The 6,808-nt window shown below is 35.1% G+C and overlaps 1 protein-coding gene across 1 annotated transcript in view; it reads right to left on the bottom strand.

The window, feature by feature from the left end:
- Window positions 1–2,311: 2,311 nt before the first annotated feature.
- LOC133629705 (uncharacterized) overlaps window positions 2,312–6,808 on the bottom strand; it is a 10,583-nt gene continuing 6,086 nt past the window's right edge. Inside the window, exons 3-4 of the mRNA XM_062020617.1 lie at window positions 3,152–3,213; window positions 2,312–2,624 (exon numbers count right to left, since the gene is read on the bottom strand). The gene's annotated coding sequence lies outside the window, so the exon portion shown is untranslated. The remainder of the gene's footprint in view (window positions 2,625–3,151; window positions 3,214–6,808) is intronic.

The raw sequence follows: 6,808 nt of genomic DNA, 5'->3' as shown, positions 1-6,808 counted from the left end.
CTCCGTAGCTAAAGAGCTTCGCCGATGTATTGTCGTGGAGATAAAAGTCACTGTGAATGTCCATTTGGCGTTCTCGACTCTCATTTTCAAGAGGATATAGTATCCCAGGTGGTTTCAAATACAAATCCGTGATCCACAATAGAAAAAGGAGAAAGTGTGGAATCCAATGAGCCAGCTTGTACCTAAGTTACGGTCAGAGCGAAAAAAGATACGTCCTGCACTGCACTCTAGTCCTTCACTCTCACGTTCCTCATCCACAAATCTTTCATCCTGGCTCAAATTAATGGTGTAATCGTCACTTTCTCGGTCCGAATCTCTCTCGCTGCTGGTGTAAACAATGGGGAAATGTGAGGAGCCTTTCAACCTGTGACGTCACGCTACTTCCGCTACAGGCAAGGCTTTTTTATCAGCGAGCAAAAGTTGCGAACTTTATCGTCGATGTTCTCTACTAAATCCTTTCAGCAAAAATATGGCAATATCGCGAAATGATCAAGTATGACACATAGAATGGATCTGCTATCCCAGTTTAAATAAAAACATTTAATTTTAGTAGGCCTTTAATTGAGAGGTTAATTATGTGTGTGATGATTGCGGCAATGAATACTGCTATAATAAGTTATACGTTTCTCAGCCCTTAAAAATAGAATTAGAACTTTACTTTAAAACGCGTTCTACCTCTAACAAGCAAAAAGCTGTGAAAACTATGATGCCGTGCTCCAAATGTGGATTATTTACGGAACTTGCGTGAGCCTATGGCTTTACACTTTGTTACACTTATATATTTTGCATTGTATTTTAGTTACTTTATTGAGTTACAACCCCCTGCCGCTGTTTTGTACTGGTTCTGTACTTGTTTTGTTCATTATTATTTCTAAAAAAAAGAAATAATAATAAAAAATATATAAAGAATAAAAATTTTTAAAAAACACTGCGAGGAATATTTGGTATCTTTGTGACGGTAATCCCTTCAAATTGGAGGACTTTTCATCATCCAACATCTAGTTCATATACTGCAGGGGTCACCAACCTTTTTGAAAGCAAGAGCTACTTCTTGGGTAGTGATTAATGCGAAGGGCTACCAGTTTGATACACACTTAAATAAATTGCCAGAAATAGCCAATTTGCTCAATTTACCTTTAACTCTATGTTATTATTAATAATTAATGATATTTACACTTAATTGAACGGTTTAAAAGAGGAGAAAACACGAAAAAAATGACAATTAAATTTTGAAACATAGTTTATCTTCAATTTCAACTCTTTAAAATTAAAAATTCAACCGAGAAAAAGAAGAGAAAAACTAGCTAATTCGAATCTTTTTGAAAAAATGTAAAAAATAATTTATGGAACATCATTAGTAATTTTTCCTGATTAAGATTAATTTTAGAATTTTGATGACATGTTTTAAATAGGTTAAAATCCAATCTGCACTTCGTTAGAATATATAACAAATTGGACCAAGCTATATTTCTAACAAAGACAAATCATTATTTCTTCTAGATTTCCAGAACAAAAATTTTAAAAGAAATTCAAAAGACTTTGAAATAAGATTTAAATTTGATTTTACAGATTTTCTAGATTTGCCAGAATAATTTTTTTTGAATTTTAATCATAATAAGTTTGAAGAAATATTTCACAAATATTATTCGTCGAAAAACCAGAAGCTAAAATGAAGAATTAAATCAAAATGTATTTATTATTCTTTGCAATAAAAAAAATAAATGTACTTGAACATTAATTTAAATTGTCAGGAAAGAACAGGAAGGAATTTAAAAGGTAAAAAGGTATATGTGTTTAAAAATCCTAAAATCATTTTTAAGGTTGTATTTTTTCTCTAAAATTGTCTTTCTGAAAGTTATAAGAAGCAAAGTAAAAAAAATAATGAATTTATTTAAACAAGTGAAGACCAAGTCTTTAAAATATTTTCTTGGATTTTCAAATTCTATTTGAGTTTTGTCTCTCTTAGAATTAAAAATGTCGGAAAAGCGAGACCAGCTTGCTAGTAAATAAATACAATTTAAAAAATAGAGGCAGCTCACTGGTAAGTGCTGCTATTTGAGCTATTTTTAGAACAGGCCAGCGGGCTACTCATCTGGTCCTTACGGGCTACCTGGTGCCCGCGTTGGTGACCCCTGATATACTGTATACCTCTGAGGAGATGCAGATCAGTGAGAGGTTCTTGGAATGTATTTTCTTCAAAACAAACTGACAAAGCGTGATAAAAAAGAATCATGTTAGGAGCAAAACAATACAACAAAAGGAGAATGACATGAAATGTAAGAAAAGCACAGCGAATAGTGACATTGTTCAGTTATTAGGTTACATAACGACGTCCTTCTAATGACCATTTATTGTTTTCAGAGTGACACAACATGGCGGACGCTGCGTTGGTCCAGTCGCAAGCTTGTGGCCCTCCTTCAAGAGTTGTGGCTGCACGACACATTACTCCTCCTGCAGAAGCAAATGGCTTGGAAGAAGTGGCAATGGCAGGTAGAACAGGTCTCGCAGCATCCCTGGTGAGGCAGGCAGCTCTGGCCCAGCTGGGAGCAGGTGGGCCTGCCAGGGTTTGAGGACACCTTGGTAGGCAGGTAGTCCCTTGGAGGGTCTGGCATCCCTTTAGGGCTCTGGGGACAGATATAGAGAGGTTGTAAACAGGTTGTAAAGAGGGTAGAAGTAGAAATCAACCTCACAGAAGTCCGAGTTCTGCCGCCTACAAATGTCTTAAATAAGTTAGGGTTATTGAAATGTCCAATTTGTAAACAGGCTAAAACAAACAACTTCATACATGTCAACTTTGTGTTTTAGGTGACAAAAACTACTGGTATGGTCAACAAGATCCTCCCTCACCGCTCATTAGAGTCTTCAATAAAGGTTACAGTTATGTTAAATGTACATTTATCCTTTTAATTTGTCATTTTTGTACGTGTTCTGCCCCTGAAACGACCATGATTGTCTATAGAAAGTCTTTTGTGTTGACATCTTGGAATGCATTAAGTGGATTTTATTGTTTCCAACCAGAAAAATTGTTTCGGTTCCTTTACGATTCAGTTTTCAACGGACCCTTTGCAACAGAATAAGAAGAAAGACCGAGGTACGGCTGCATGTAACCACGGTGATAGTACATGAAGATAATAACAATAACAATACTTGCCATCATGTGAAGTCTCTGCTGTTCGTATTGTGCTCTCCTGGCAAACATGATCTTGTGTCGGTCTGTGGAGAGAACACTTCTTTAGAACACTTCTTTAGAACACTTCTTTAGAACACTTCATTAGAACACTTCTTTAGAACACTTCTTTAGAACACTTCATTAGAACACTTCATTAGAACACTTCATTAGAACACTTCTTTAGAACACTTCTTTAGAACACTTCATTAGAACACTTCTTTAGAACACTTCATTAGAACACTTCATTAGAACACTTCATTAGAACACTTCTTTAGAACACTTCATTAGAACACTTCTTTAGAACACTTCATTAGAACACTTCTTTAGAACACTTCTTTAGAACACTTCATTAGAACACTTCATTAGAACACTTCTTTAGAACACTTCTTTAGAACACTTCATTAGAACACTTCTTTAGAACACTTCTTTAGAACACTTCATTAGAACACTTCATTAGAACACTTCTTTAGAACACTTCATTAGAACACTTCTTTAGAACACTTCTTTAGAACACTTCATTAGAACACTTCATTAGAACACTTCTTTAGAACACTTCTTTAGAACACTTCATTAGAACACTTCTTTAGAACACTTCATTAGAACACTTCATTAGAACACTTCATTAGAACACTTCTTTAGAACACTTCTTTAGAACACTTCATTAGAACACTTCATTAGAACACTTCTTTAGAACACTTCTTTAGAACACTTCATTAGAACACTTCTTTAGAACACTTCATTAGAACACTTCTTTAGAACACTTCATTAGAACACTTCTTTAGAACACTTCTTTAGAACACTTCATTAGAACACTTCATTAGAACACTTCTTCAGAACACTTCTTTAGAACACTTCAACTTGATGTTCAAACTGCTGCTCCAAACCTGTCAGGGTACATCAAAAGTAATGTGTATTATCTTGGTATAAACAGGACGGGTCAAAGAGCCAAAGTTAAGTTCAGCAAATTAAGATAAAACAATTCAATGTTTTTAGATTCTGACAGAAAATTCTTGTCTTTTATTCATTTTTTAGGTGACTTCTTGAGATGGGCACTAGAGGGCCTCAAAGGGATTGTCAAAGCACTTCCCAGCTCACTGGACCCTGGGACTGTCCCTGGGACTGTGTTCTCCATACTTGTAAACTGTGTTCTCCATACTTGTAAACTGTGTTCTCCATACTTGTAAACTGTGTTCTCCATACTTGTAAACTGTGTTCTCCATACTTGTAAACTGTGTTCTCCATACTTGTAAACTGTGTTCTCCATACTTGTGAACTGTGTTCTCCATACTTGTAAACTGTGTTCTCCATACTTGTAAACTGTGTTCTCCATACTTGTAAACTGTGTTCTCCATACTTGTAAACTGTGTTCTCCATACTTGTGAACTGTGTTCTCCATACTTGTAAACTGTGTTCTCCATACTTGTAAACTGTGTTCTCCATACTTGTAAACTGTGTTCTCCATACTTGTGAACTGTGTTCTCCATACTTGTGAACTGTGTTCTCCATACTTGTGAACTGTGTTCTCCATACTTGTAAACTGTGTTCTCCATACTTGTGAACTGTGTTCTCCATACTTGTGAACTGTGTTCTCCATACTTGTGAACTGTGTTCTCCATACTTGTGAACTGTGTTCTCCATACTTGTAAACTGTGTTCTCCATACTTGTGAACTGTGTTCTCCATACTTGTGAACTGTGTTCTCCATACTTGTAAACTGTGTTCTCCATACTTGTGAACTGTGTTCTCCATACTTGTGAACTGTGTTCTCCATACTTGTAAACTGTGTTCTCCATACTTGTAAACTGTGTTCTCCATACTTGTGAACTGTGTTCTCCATACTTGTGAACTGTGTTCTCCATACTTGTAAACTGTGTTCTCCATACTTGTAAACTGTGTTCTCCATACTTGTGAACTGTGTTCTCCATACTTGTAAACTATGTTCTCCATACTTGTAAACTGTGTTCTCCATACTTGTAAACTGTGTTCTCCATACTTGTAAACTGTGTTCTCCATACTTGTAAACTGTGTTCTCCATACTTGTAAACTGTGTTCTCCATACTTGTAAACTGTGTTCTCCATACTGTGTTCTCCATACTTGTAAACTGTGTTCTCCATACTTGTAAACTGTGTTCTCCATACTTGTAAACTGTGTTCTCCATACTTGTAAACTGTGTTCTCCAAACTTGTAAACTGTGTTCTCCATACTGTGTTCTCCATACTTGTAAACTGTGTTCTCCATACTTGTAAACTGTGTTCTCCATACTTGTAAACTGTGTTCTCCATACTTGTAAACTGTGTTCTCCATACTTGTAAACTGTGTTCTCCATACTTGTAAACTGTGTTCTCCATACTTGTAAACTGTGTTCTCCATACTTGTAAACTGTGTTCTCCATACTTGTGAACTGTGTTCTCCATACTTGTAAACTGTGTTCTCCATACTTGTAAACTGTGTTCTCCATACTTGTAAACTGTGTTCTCCATACTTGTAAACTGTGTTCTCCATACTTGTGAACTGTGTTCTCCATACTTGTGAACTGTGTTCTCCATACTTGTAAACTGTGTTCTCCATACTTGTAAACTGTGTTCTCCATACTTGTAAACTGTGTTCTCCATACTTGTAAACTGTGTTCTCCATACTTGTAAACTGTGTTCTCCATACTTGTAAACTGTGTTCTCCATACTTGTAAACTGTGTTCTCCATACTTGTAAACTGTGTTCTCCATACATGTAAACTAAAATGTTTCAAACATGTCAAAGTGTGGCAAATAAAGTCTTTTTGTATTTTACCCATCATGCTTGGTGGTGTATTTAAATGAAAGTTCATACTTTCTGTTCATACAGAAAGTATGAACTTTCTGTGTTGGTTTTGAATGATTTGCACCATAGGTGGGAAAGGTTGTCTTAATATTGATGCTATGCACTTTGAGGAAGGTGTAATGTTCAATGTCAATGATAGCAGCACATTTGCAATGTTTAGAATTGAATATTCTTAAGAATATACAATATAGGAATATTAGTGAAGTCTGGCTTTTAGCGTTCTGGAAATATGGGCCCTAAAACAGTTTATTTGAATGTTCTACAGTATGTTCACAGGTAGTGTGCCTCTGATTGGCTCGCCAGTGTATGACCATGCATGTGACCCAGACCGCTCTGGCTGCAGTGCCCTCTGCTGGTTGTTCACATTCAAACTCGGTCACATGGTTTGTGGTAGGAATGTCGCATCGACACAAAAGCAAAAAAGACATCCACATATGCAAATTCAATACAAATACAAATACAAAATCAAGCATATTTATATTCAAATCTCAAAAATATATTTACAAATGCACGTTTATTCATACAAATTCTTGATTTATTTGTATGTCACATTTTTATATTTATACATTTTATTTGTATATATTTTCAAATCTCAAAAACATATTTACAAATACGCGTTTATTTATACACGTTTTGTTTTGCTTTTGTATATCACATTTGTATTTGTATATTTATTAATATATGCATATGTATGAATATCATATTGATATATGTATATAAGTTGATGTGAGACAATTCCACTTCCATAGTTTTAATTTATGCAAATTCAATTAATTTAATTAATGCAAACTGAAGTGTCTCTGATAATTTCTTGATAATTTTG

This window comes from Entelurus aequoreus, linkage group LG15 (assembly GCF_033978785.1).
Source record: "Entelurus aequoreus isolate RoL-2023_Sb linkage group LG15, RoL_Eaeq_v1.1, whole genome shotgun sequence".
Lineage (NCBI taxonomy): Eukaryota > Metazoa > Chordata > Actinopteri > Syngnathiformes > Syngnathidae > Entelurus > Entelurus aequoreus.
The sequence above is the reverse complement of the archived record's forward strand: the minus strand, read 5'-3'. Positions and strand labels throughout refer to the sequence as shown.